The sequence below is a fragment of the Hyperolius riggenbachi genome, chromosome 3, assembly GCF_040937935.1.
Source record: "Hyperolius riggenbachi isolate aHypRig1 chromosome 3, aHypRig1.pri, whole genome shotgun sequence".
NCBI classification, from domain to species: domain Eukaryota; kingdom Metazoa; phylum Chordata; class Amphibia; order Anura; family Hyperoliidae; genus Hyperolius; species Hyperolius riggenbachi.
The window spans coordinates 13,965,159-13,979,911 of record NC_090648.1 but is presented as its reverse complement, the minus strand read 5'-3'; the positions used below and the strand labels follow the sequence as shown (position 1 = coordinate 13,979,911).

At 49.4% G+C, this 14,753-nt stretch overlaps 1 protein-coding gene across 3 annotated transcripts in view; it reads right to left on the bottom strand.

Moving 5' to 3' along the window:
• NYAP1 (neuronal tyrosine phosphorylated phosphoinositide-3-kinase adaptor 1) overlaps nucleotides 1-14,753 on the bottom strand; it is a 218,979-nt gene that overhangs the window by 81,759 nt on the left and 122,467 nt on the right. The window lies entirely within an intron of this gene.

Below are 14,753 nucleotides of genomic sequence, written 5' to 3'. Positions count from 1 at the left end.
CTACACTGGGGGCAACTATACTAGCTATACTGGGGCAACTATACTACCTACACTGGGGGCAATTATACTAGCTACACTGGGGGCAACTATACTAGCTATACTGGGGGCAACTATACTAGCTATACTGGGAGCAACTATGCTACTTACACTGGGGGCAACTATACTAGCTATACTGGGGCAACTATACTACCTACACTGGGGGCAACTATACTAGCTATACTGGAGCAACTATACTAGCTATACTGGGAGCAACTATGCTACTTACACTGGGGGCAACTATACTAGCTATACTGGGGCAACTATACTACCTACACTGGGGGCAACTATACTAGCTATACTGGGGACAGCTATACTGGGGGCAGCTATACTAGCCATACTGGGGCAACTATACTAGCTATACTGGGGCAACTATACTAGCTATACTGGGGGCAACTATACTAGCTATACTGGGGGCATCTATACTAGCTATACTGGGGGCAACTATACTAGCTATACTGGGGGCAATTATACTAGCTATACTGGGGGCAACTATACTAGCTATACTGGGAGCAACTATGCTACTTACACTGGGGGCAACTATACTAGCTATACTGGGGCAACTATACTACCTACACTGGGGGCAACTATACTAGCTATACTGGGAGCAACTATACTAGCTATACTGGGGCAACTAAACTACCTGCACTGGGGGCAACTATACTAGCTATACTAGGGCAACTATACTACCTACACTGGGGGCAACTATACTAGCTATACTGGGGGCAACTATACTAGCTATACTAGGGGCAACTATACTAGCTATACTGGGGCAACTATACTACCTACACTGGGGGCAACTATACTAGCTACACTGGGAGCAACTATACTAGCTATACTGGGGGCAACTATACTACCTACACTGGGGCAACTATACTACTTACACTGGGGGCAACTATACTAGCTATACTGGGGGCAACTATACTAGCTACACTGGGGCAACTATACTAGCTATACTGGGGGCAACTATACTAGCTATACTGGGGGCAACTATACTACCTACACTGGGGGCAACTATACTAGCTATACTAGGGCAACTATACTACCTACACTGGGGGCAACTATACTAGCTATACTGGGGGCAACTATACTAGCTATACTAGGGGCAACTATACTAGCTATACTGGGGCAACTATACTACCTACACTGGGGCAACTATACTACCTACACTGGGGGCAACTATACTAGCTACACTGGGGCAACTATACTAGCTATACTGGGGGCAACTATACTAGCTATACTGGGGGCAACTATACTACCTACACTGGGGGCAACTATACTAGCTATACTGGGGGCAACTATACTAGCTATACTGGGGCAACTATACTAGCTACACTGGGAGCAACTATACTAGCTATACTGGGGCAACTATACTACCTACACTGGGAGCAACTATACTAGCTACACTGGGAGCAACTATACTAGCTACACTGGGGGCAACTATACTAGCTACACTGGCAGCAACTATACTAGCTATACTGGGGCAACTATACTAGCTATACTGGGGCAACTATACTACTTACACTGGGGGCAACTATACTACTTACACTGGCAGCAACTATACTAGCTACACTGGGGGCAACTATACTAGCTATACTGGGGCAACTATACTAGCTATACTGGGGCAACTATACTACCTACACTGGGGGCAACTATACTAGCTATACTGGGGCAACTATACTACCTACACTGGGAGCAACTATACTAGCTACACTGGGGCAACTATACTAGCTACACTGGAAGCAACTATACTACTTACACTGGGGCAACTATGCTAACTACACTGGGGGCAACGATACTAGCTACACTGGGGGCAACTATACTAGCTATACTGGGGGCAACTATACTACCTACACTGGGGGCAACTATACTAGCTATACTGGGAGCAACTATACTACCTACACTGGGGCAACTATACTACCTACACTGGGGGCAACTATACTAGCTATACTGGGGGCAACTATACTAGCTATACTGGGGGCAACTATACTAGCTATACTGGGGGCAACTATACTAGCTATACTGGGGCAACTATACTAGCTACACTGGGAGCAACTATACTAGCTATACTGGGGGCAATTATACTAGCTACACTGGGAGCAACTATACTAGCTATACTGGGGGCAACTATACTACTTACACTGGCAGCAACTATACTAGCTACACTGGGGGCAACTATACTACTTACACTGGCAGCAACTATACTAGCTACACTGGGGGCAACTATACTAGCTACACTGGGGGCAACTATACTAGCTACACTGGGGGCAACTATACTAGCTATACTGGGGCAACTATGCTAGCTACACTGGGACAACTAAACTACCTACACTGGGGACAACTATACTAGCTATACTGGGGGCAACTATACTAGCTATACTGGGGGCATCTATACTAGCTATACTGGGGGCAGCTATACTAGCTACACTGGGAGCAACTATACTAGCTATACTGGGGCAACTATACTACCTACACTGGGGGCAACTATACTAGCTATACTGGGGGCAACTATACTAGCTATACTGGGGGCAACTATACTACCTACACTGGAAGCAACTATACTAGCTATACTGGGGCAACTATACTACCTACACTGGGGGCAACTATACTAGCTATACTGGGGCAACTATACTACCTACACTGGGGGCAACTATACTAGCTATACTGGGGGCAACTATACTAGCTATACTGGGGCAACTATACTAGCTATACTGGGGGCAACTATACTAGCTACACTGGGAGCAACTATACTAGCTATACTGGGGGCAACTATACTAGCTACACTGGGGCAACTATACTAGCTACACTGGAAGCAACTATACTAGCTATACTGGGGCAACTATACTACCTACACTGGGGGCAACTATACTAGCTATACTGGGGGCAACTATACTAGCTATACTGGGGCAACTATACTAGCTATACTGGGGGCAACTATACTAGCTATACTGGGGCAACTATACTACCTACACTGGGGGCAACTATACTAGCTATACTGGGGGCAACTATACTAGCTATACTGGGAGCAACTATACTAGCTATACTGGGGCAACTAAACTACCTGCACTGGGGGCAACTATACTAGCTATACTGGGGCAACAATACTACCTACACTGGGGGCAACTATACTAGCTATACTGGGGCAACAATACTACCTACACTGGGGGCAACTATACTAGCTATACTGGGGGCAACTATACTAGCTATACTGGGGGCAACTATACTAGCTATACTGGGGCAACTATACTACCTACACTGGGGGCAACTATACTAGCTACACTGGGAGCAACTATACTAGCTATACTGGGGCAACAATACTACCTACACTGGGGGCAACTATACTACCTACACTGGGGCAACTATACTACCTACACTGGGGGCAACTATACTAGCTATACTGGGGCAACTATACTACTTACACTGGGGGCAACTATACTAGCTATACTGGGGGCAACTATACTAGCTATACTGGGGGCAACTATACTACCTACACTGGGGCAACTATACTACTTACACTGGGGGCAACTATACTAGCTATACTGGGGGCAACTATACTACCTACACTGGGGCAACTATACTAGCTATACTGGGGCAACTATACTACTTACACTGGGGCAACTATGCTAGCTACACTGGGGGCAACTATACTACCTACACTGGGGCAACTATACTAGCTACACTGGAAGCAACTATACTACTTACACTGGGGCAACTATGCTAACTACACTGGGGGCAACTATACTAGCTATACTGGGGCCAACTATACTAGCTACACTATGGGCAACTATACTAGCCATACTGGGGGCAACTATACTACCTACACTGGGGGCAACTATACTAGCTATACTGGGGCAACTAAACTACCTGCACTGGGGGCAACTATACTAGCTATACTGGGGCAACAATACTACCTACACTGGGGGCAACTATACTAGCTATACTGGGGGCAACTATACTAGCTATACTGGGGCAACAATACTACCTACACTGGGGGCAACTATACTAGCTATACTGGGGGCAACTATACTAGCTATACTGGGGGCAACTATACTAGCTATACTGGGGGCAACTATACTAGCTATACTAGGGCAACTATACTACCTACACTGGGGGCAACTATACTAGCTATACTGGGGGCAACTATACTAGCTATACTGGGGGCAACTATACTAGCTATACTGGGGCAACTATACTACCTACACTGGGGGCAACTATACTAGCTACACTGGGAGCAACTATACTAGCTATACTGGGGGCAACTATACTAGCTATACTGGGGCAACTATACTACTTACACTGGGGGCAACTATACTAGCTATACTGGGGGCAACTATACTAGCTATACTGGGGGCAACTATACTACCTACACTGGGGCAACTATACTACTTACACTGGGGGCAACTATACTAGCTATACTGGGGGCAACTATACTACCTACACTGGGGCAACTATACTAGCTATACTGGGGCAACTATACTACCTACACTGGGGGCAACTATACTAGCTATACTGGGAGCAACTATACTAGCTATACTGGGGCAACTAAACTACCTGCACTGGGGGCAACTATACTAGCTATACTAGGGCAACTATACTACCTACACTGGGGGCAACTATACTAGCTATACTGGGGGCAACTATACTAGCTATACTAGGGGCAACTATACTAGCTATACTGGGGCAACTATACTACCTACACTGGGGGCAACTATACTAGCTACACTGGGAGCAACTATACTAGCTATACTGGGGGCAACTATACTACCTACACTGGGGCAACTATACTACTTACACTGGGGGCAACTATACTAGCTATACTGGGGGCAACTATACTACCTACACTGGGGCAACTATACTACCTACACTGGGGGCAACTATACTAGCTACACTGGGGCAACTATACTAGCTATACTGGGGGCAACTATACTAGCTATACTGGGGGCAACTATACTAGCTATACTGGGGGCAACTATACTAGCTATACTGGGGCAACTATACTAGCTACACTGGGAGCAACTATACTAGCTACACTGGGGGCAACTATACTAGCTATACTGGGGGCAACTATACTAGCTATACTGGGGCAACTATACTACTTACACTGGGGGCAACTATACTAGCTATACTGGGGGCAACTATACTAGCTATACTGGGGGCATCTATACTAGCTATATTGGGGGCAGCTATACTAGCTATACTGGGGCAACTATACTAGCTATACTGGGGCAACTATACTACCTACACTGGGGCAACTATACTACCTACACTGGGGGCAACTATACTACCTACACTGGGGGCAACTATACTAGCTACACTGGGGCAACTATACTAGCTATACTGGGGGCAACTATACTAGCTATACTGGGGGCAACTATACTAGCTATACTGGGGGCAACTATACTAGCTATACTGGGGCAACTATACTAGCTACACTGGGAGCAACTATACTAGCTATACTGGGGGCATCTATACTAGCTATATTGGGGGCAGCTATACTAGCTATACTGGGGCAACTATACTAGCTATACTGGGACAACTATACTACCTACACTGGGAGCAACTATGCTACTTACACTGGCAGCAACTATACTAGCTACACTGGGGGCAACTATACTAGCTACACTGGGGGCAACTATACTACTTACACTGGGGCAACTATACTAGCTATACTGGGGCAACTATACTACTTACACTGGGGGCAACTATACTACTTACACTGGCAGCAACTATACTAGCTACACTGGGGGCAACTATACTAGCTATACTGGGGACAACTAAACTACCTACACTGGGGACAACTATACTAGCTACACTGGGAGCAACTATACTAGCTATACTGGGGCAACTATACTACCTACACTGGGGGCAACTATACTAGCTATACTGGGGCAACTATACTACCTACACTGGGAGCAACTATACTAGCTACACTGGGGCAACTATACTAGCTACACTGGAAGCAACTATACTACTTACACTGGGGCAACTATGCTAACTACACTGGGGGCAACGATACTAGCTACACTGGGGGCAACTATACTAGCTATACTGGGGGCAACTATACTACCTACACTGGGGGCAACTATACTAGCTACACTGGGGGCAACTATACTAGCTATACTGGGGGCAACTATACTAGCTATACTGGGGGCAACTATACTAGCTATACTGGGGCAACTATACTAGCTACACTGGGAGCAACTATACTAGCTATACTGGGGCAACTATACTACCTACACTGGGGGCAACTATACTAGCTATACTGGGGCAACTATACTACCTACACTGGGAGCAACTATACTAGCTACACTGGGGCAACTATACTAGCTACACTGGAAGCAACTATACTACTTACACTGGGGCAACTATGCTAACTACACTGGGGGCAACGATACTAGCTACACTGGGGGCAACTATACTAGCTACACTGGGGGCAACTATACTAGCTACACTGGGGGCAACTATACTAGCTACACTGGGAGCAACTATACTAGCTATACTGGGACAACTATACTACCTACACTGGGAGCAACTATGCTAGCTACACTGGGAGCAACTATGCTACTTACACTGGGGGCAACTATACTACTTACACTGGGGGCAACTATACTACTTACACTGGCAGCAACTATACTAGCTACACTGGGGGCAACTATACTAGCTATACTGGGACAACTATACTACCTACACTGGGAGCAACTATGCTAGCTACACTGGGAGCAACTATGCTACTTACACTGGGGGCAACTATACTACTTACACTGGGGGCAACTATACTACTTACACTGGCAGCAACTATACTAGCTACACTGGGGACAACTAAACTACCTACACTGGGGACAACTATACTAGCTACACTGGGGACAACTATACTAGCTACACTGGGAGCAACTATACTAGCTATACTGGGGCAACTATACTACCTACACTGGGGGCAACTATACTAGCTATACTGGGGCATCTATACTAGCTATACTGGGGGCATCTATACTAGCTATAGTGGGGCAACTATACTACCTACACTGGGGCAACTATACTAGCTACACTGGAAGCAACTATACTAGCTATACTGGGGCAACTATACTAGCTATACTGGGGGCAACTATACTAGCTATACTAGGGCAACTATACTACCTACACTGGGGGCAACTATACTAGCTATACTGGGGACAACTAAACTACCTACACTGGGGCAACTATACTAGCTATACTGGGGGCAACTATACTACCTACACTGGGGGCAACTATACTAGCTATACTGGGAGCAACTATACTAGCTATACTGGGGCAACTATACTACCTACACTGGGGGCAACTATACTAGCTACACTGGAAGCAACTATACTACCTACACTGGGGGCAACTATACTAGCTATACTGGGGCAACTATACTACCTACACTGGGAGCAACTAAACTACCTACACTGGGGACAACTATACTAGCTACACTGGAAGCAACTATACTACTTACACTGGGGCAACTATACTACCTACACTGGGGGCAACTATACTAGCTATACTGGGGACAACTAAACTACCTACACTGGGGCAACTATACTAGCTATACTGGGGGCAACTATACTACCTACACTGGGGGCAACTATACTAGCTATACTGGGAGCAACTATACTAGCTATACTGGGGGCAACTATACTACCTACACTGGGGGCAACTATACTAGCTATACTGGGAGCAACTATACTAGCTATACTGGGGCAACTAAACTACCTGCACTGGGGGCAACTATACTAGCTATACTGGGGGCAACTATACTAGCTATACTGGGGGCATCTATACTAGCTATATTGGGGGCAGCTATACTAGCTATACTGGGGCAACTATACTAGCTATACTGGGGCAACTATACTACCTACACTGGGGCAACTATACTACCTACACTGGGGGCAACTATACTACCTACACTGGGGGCAACTATACTAGCTACACTGGGGCAACTATACTAGCTATACTGGGGGCAACTATACTAGCTATACTGGGGGCAACTATACTAGCTATACTGGGGGCAACTATACTAGCTATACTGGGGCAACTATACTAGCTACACTGGGAGCAACTATACTAGCTATACTGGGGGCATCTATACTAGCTATATTGGGGGCAGCTATACTAGCTATACTGGGGCAACTATACTAGCTATACTGGGACAACTATACTACCTACACTGGGAGCAACTATGCTACTTACACTGGCAGCAACTATACTAGCTACACTGGGGGCAACTATACTAGCTACACTGGGGGCAACTATACTACTTACACTGGGGCAACTATACTAGCTATACTGGGGCAACTATACTACTTACACTGGGGGCAACTATACTACTTACACTGGCAGCAACTATACTAGCTACACTGGGGGCAACTATACTAGCTATACTGGGGACAACTAAACTACCTACACTGGGGACAACTATACTAGCTACACTGGGAGCAACTATACTAGCTATACTGGGGCAACTATACTACCTACACTGGGGGCAACTATACTAGCTATACTGGGGCAACTATACTACCTACACTGGGAGCAACTATACTAGCTACACTGGGGCAACTATACTAGCTACACTGGAAGCAACTATACTACTTACACTGGGGCAACTATGCTAACTACACTGGGGGCAACGATACTAGCTACACTGGGGGCAACTATACTAGCTATACTGGGGGCAACTATACTACCTACACTGGGGGCAACTATACTAGCTACACTGGGGGCAACTATACTAGCTATACTGGGGGCAACTATACTAGCTATACTGGGGGCAACTATACTAGCTATACTGGGGCAACTATACTAGCTACACTGGGAGCAACTATACTAGCTATACTGGGGCAACTATACTACCTACACTGGGGGCAACTATACTAGCTATACTGGGGCAACTATACTACCTACACTGGGAGCAACTATACTAGCTACACTGGGGCAACTATACTAGCTACACTGGAAGCAACTATACTACTTACACTGGGGCAACTATGCTAACTACACTGGGGGCAACGATACTAGCTACACTGGGGGCAACTATACTAGCTACACTGGGGGCAACTATACTAGCTACACTGGGGGCAACTATACTAGCTACACTGGGAGCAACTATACTAGCTATACTGGGACAACTATACTACCTACACTGGGAGCAACTATGCTAGCTACACTGGGAGCAACTATGCTACTTACACTGGGGGCAACTATACTACTTACACTGGGGGCAACTATACTACTTACACTGGCAGCAACTATACTAGCTACACTGGGGGCAACTATACTAGCTATACTGGGACAACTATACTACCTACACTGGGAGCAACTATGCTAGCTACACTGGGAGCAACTATGCTACTTACACTGGGGGCAACTATACTACTTACACTGGGGGCAACTATACTACTTACACTGGCAGCAACTATACTAGCTACACTGGGGACAACTAAACTACCTACACTGGGGACAACTATACTAGCTACACTGGGGACAACTATACTAGCTACACTGGGAGCAACTATACTAGCTATACTGGGGCAACTATACTACCTACACTGGGGGCAACTATACTAGCTATACTGGGGCATCTATACTAGCTATACTGGGGGCATCTATACTAGCTATAGTGGGGCAACTATACTACCTACACTGGGGCAACTATACTAGCTACACTGGAAGCAACTATACTAGCTATACTGGGGCAACTATACTAGCTATACTGGGGGCAACTATACTAGCTATACTAGGGCAACTATACTACCTACACTGGGGGCAACTATACTAGCTATACTGGGGACAACTAAACTACCTACACTGGGGCAACTATACTAGCTATACTGGGGGCAACTATACTACCTACACTGGGGGCAACTATACTAGCTATACTGGGAGCAACTATACTAGCTATACTGGGGCAACTATACTACCTACACTGGGGGCAACTATACTAGCTACACTGGAAGCAACTATACTACCTACACTGGGGGCAACTATACTAGCTATACTGGGGCAACTATACTACCTACACTGGGAGCAACTAAACTACCTACACTGGGGACAACTATACTAGCTACACTGGAAGCAACTATACTACTTACACTGGGGCAACTATACTACCTACACTGGGGGCAACTATACTAGCTATACTGGGGACAACTAAACTACCTACACTGGGGCAACTATACTAGCTATACTGGGGGCAACTATACTACCTACACTGGGGGCAACTATACTAGCTATACTGGGAGCAACTATACTAGCTATACTGGGGGCAACTATACTACCTACACTGGGGGCAACTATACTAGCTATACTGGGAGCAACTATACTAGCTATACTGGGGCAACTAAACTACCTGCACTGGGGGCAACTATACTAGCTATACTGGGGGCAACTATACTAGCTATACTGGGGGCATCTATACTAGCTATACTGGGGGCAGCTATACTAGCTATACTAGGGCAACTATACTACCTACACTGGGGGCAACTATACTAGCTATACTGGGGCAACAATACTACCTACACTGGGGGCAACTATACTAGCTATACTGGGGGCAACTATACTAGCTATACTGGGGCAACAATACTACCTACACTGGGGGCAACTATACTAGCTATACTGGGGGCAACTATACTAGCTATACTGGGGGCAACTATACTACTTACACTGGGGCAACTATGCTAGCTACACTGGGGCAACTATACTAGCTACACTGGAAGCAACTATACTACTTACACTGGGGCAACTATGCTAACTACACTGGGGGCAACTATACTAGCTATACTGGGGCCAACTATACTAGCTACACTATGGGCAACTATACTAGCCATACTGGGGGCAACTATACTACCTACACTGGGGGCAATTATACTAGCTATACTGGGGACAGCTATACTGGGGGCAGCTATACTAGCTATACTGGGGGCAGCTATACTAGCTATACTGGGGGCAACTATACTAGCTATACTGGGAGCAACTATACTAGCTATACTGGGGCAACTAAACTACCTGCACTGGGGGCAACTATACTAGCTATACTGGGGCAACAATACTACCTACACTGGGGGCAACTATACTAGCTATACTGGGGCAACAATACTACCTACACTGGGGGCAACTATACTAGCTATACTGGGGGCAACTATACTAGCTATACTGGGGGCAACTATACTAGCTATACTGGGGCAACTATACTACCTACACTGGGGGCAACTATACTAGCTACACTGGGAGCAACTATACTAGCTATACTGGGGGCAACTATACTAGCTATACTGGGGCAACTATACTACTTACACTGGGGGCAACTATACTAGCTATACTGGGGGCAACTATACTAGCTATACTGGGGGCAACTATACTACCTACACTGGAGCAACTATACTACTTACACTGGGGGCAACTATACTAGCTATACTGGGGGCAACTATACTACCTACACTGGGGCAACTATACTAGCTATACTGGGGCAACTATACTACCTACACTGGGGCAACTATACTAGCTATACTGGGGGCAACTATACTAGCTATACTGGGGGCAACTATACTAGCTATACTAGGGCAACTATACTACCTACACTGGGGGCAACTATACTAGCTATACTGGGGGCAACTATACTACCTACACTGGGGGCAACTATACTAGCTATACTGGGGGCAACTATACTAGCTATACTGGGGGCAACTATACTAGCTATACTGGGGGCAACTATACTAGCTATACTGGGGCAACTATACTAGCTATACTGGGGGCAACTATACTAGCTATACTGGGGGCAACTATACTAGCTATACTGGGGGCAACTATACTAGCTATACTGGGGGCAACTATACTAGCTATACTGGGGCAACTATACTAGCTATACTGGGACAACTATACTACCTACACTGGGGGCAACTATACTAGCTATACTGGGGGCAACTATACTAGCTATACTGGGGCAACTATACTACTTACACTGGGGGCAACTATACTAGCTACACTGGGGGCAACTATACTAGCTACACTGGGGGCAACTATACTACTTACACTGGGGGCAACTATACTACTTACACTGGGGGCAACTATACTACTTACACTGGGGGCAACTATACTAGCTACACTGGGGGCAACTATACTACTTACACTGGGGGCAACTATACTACTTACACTGGGGGCAACTATACTACTTACACTGGGGGCAACTATACTAGCTACACTGGGGGCAACTATACTAGCTATACTGGCGCACCTATACTAGCTACCTACAATGGGGACAACTGTATTACATATACTGGGGCAACTGTGCTACCTTTACTGGGGCAACTATATTACCTATAATGGAGGCACCTATATCTGGCATTACCTGACATGGCGCGCTTAGTATGCCGTATTTGCTACGTTAATTTAAATAGATAGGTAATATAATCTCTTACCCACCTTGTTTGAAAAGAACAGGCAAATGTTTGTGATTTCATGGGGGCAGCCATCTTTTTTTTGGTTGAAAGGAGGTGACAGGGAGCATGAGACACAGTTCCAACTGCCCTGTGTCCTGATCACCCCTCCCAGTTGCTAGGCAACGAGAACAACATCAGAAATCCCATCATGCTTTGCATAGTATCAGGGGAAAAAATCTTCTTTGATGGGGCGGAGCTTAACTTCTGTGCAGCCAAAAATGAGGCTTGGGTAAGAAAGACTAAGTTCTGATGCTGTGAAACTGTTAAAGAAACACCAAGCCTTTTCAGTGCTGCTGAGTAGATTTTTTTTTCACTTTAATCATTGGCCATTCAAAATTGGACGTGAGTACACGCCCAATTGGTGCCTACTGACGGTACAATTTACAGCGAAGAATCGCCAAAGCGGTCAGATAAATTCAAGCAGAAAGTGAACATCATTCCACTGTGAATGATTGTGATGGTTAGGGAGCAAGAAGGAACAATAAGATGCAAATAATTCTAAAATGGGCTCTAGGTCTGTGTTTCTCACCGCGCACACCACGCACCCGCCAACTGCATGCATCCGCCAAGCAGGCAACGGCCGCACACACCACATACCCGGCTGCCCGTTCAGCCGCCGTACACCCGGCTGGCCGCTCAGCCACCGTACACCCGGCTGCCCGCTCACACGCCGCACACCCGGCCGCCCGCTCACACGCCGCCCACTCACACAACGCACACCCGGCCGCCCGCTCAGCCGCCGTACACCCGGCCACCCGCTCACACGCCGCCCGCTCACACAGCGCACACCCAGCCGCCCGCTCAGCCGCCGTACACCCGGCCGCTCGCTCACACGCCACACACCCGGCTGCCTGCTCAGCCGCCGCACACCCGGCCGCCCGCTCACACGCCGCACACCCAGCCGCCCGCTCAGCCGCCGTACACCCGGCCGCCCGCTCACACACCGCACACCCGGCCGCCCGCTCACACAATGCACACCCGGCCGCCCGCTCAGCCGCTGTACACCCGGCTGCCCGCTCACACGCCGTACACCCGGCCGCCCGCTCACACGCCGTACACCCGGCTGCCCGCTCACACGCCGTACACCCGGCCGCCCGCTCACACGCCGCCCACTCACACAACGCACACCCGGCCGCCCGCTCAGCCGCCGTACACCCGGCCACCCGCTCACACAACGTACACCCGGCCGCTCGCTCACACGCCACACACCCAGCCGCCCGCTCAGCCGCCACACACCCGGCCGCCCGCTCACACAACGTACACCCGGCCGCTCGCTCACACGCCACACACCCAGCCGCCCGCTCAGCCGCCACACACCCGGCCGCCCGCTCACACGCCGCACACCCAGCCGCCCACTCAGCCGCCATACACCCGGCCGCCCGCTCACACAACGTACACCCGGCCGCTCGCTCACACGCCACACACCCAGCCGCCCGCTCAGCCGCCACACACCCGGCCGCCCGCTCACACAACGTACACCCGGCCGCTCGCTCACACGCCACACACCCAGCCGCCCGCTCAGCCGCCACACACCCGGCCGCCCGCTCACACAACGTACACCCGGCCGCTCGCTCACACGCCACACACCCGGCTGCCTGCTCAGCCGCCGCACACCCGGCCGCCCGCTCACACACCGCACACCCGGCCGCCCACTCAGCCGCCGCACACCCGGCCGCCCGCTCACACAACGCACACCCGGCCGCCCGCTCAGCCGCTGTACACCCGGCTGCCCGCTCACACGCCGTACACCCGCAAACACGCCGCACACCCGGCTGCCCGCTCAGCCGCCGCACACCCGGCCGCCCGCTCACACACCGCACACCCGGCCGCCCACTCAGCCGCCGCACACCCGGCCGCCCGCTCACACAACGCACACCCGGCCGCCCGCTCAGCCGCTGTACACCCGGCTGCCCGCTCACACGCCGTACACCCGCAAACACGCCGCACACCCGGCTGCCCGCTCAGCCGCCGCACACCCGGCCGCCCGCTCACACACCGCACACCCGGCCGCCCACTCAGCCGCCGCACACCCAGCCGCCCACTCAGCCGCCATACACCCGGCCGCCCGCTCACACAACGTACACCCGGCCGCCCGCTCACACGCCGTACACCCGGCCGCCCGCTCACACGCCGCACACCCAGCTGCCCGCTCAGGCGCCATACACCCGGCCGCCCGCTCACACAACGTACACCCGGCCGCCCGCTCACACGCCGTACACCCGGCCGCCCGCTCACACGCCGCACACCCAGCTGCCCGCTCACACGCCGTAC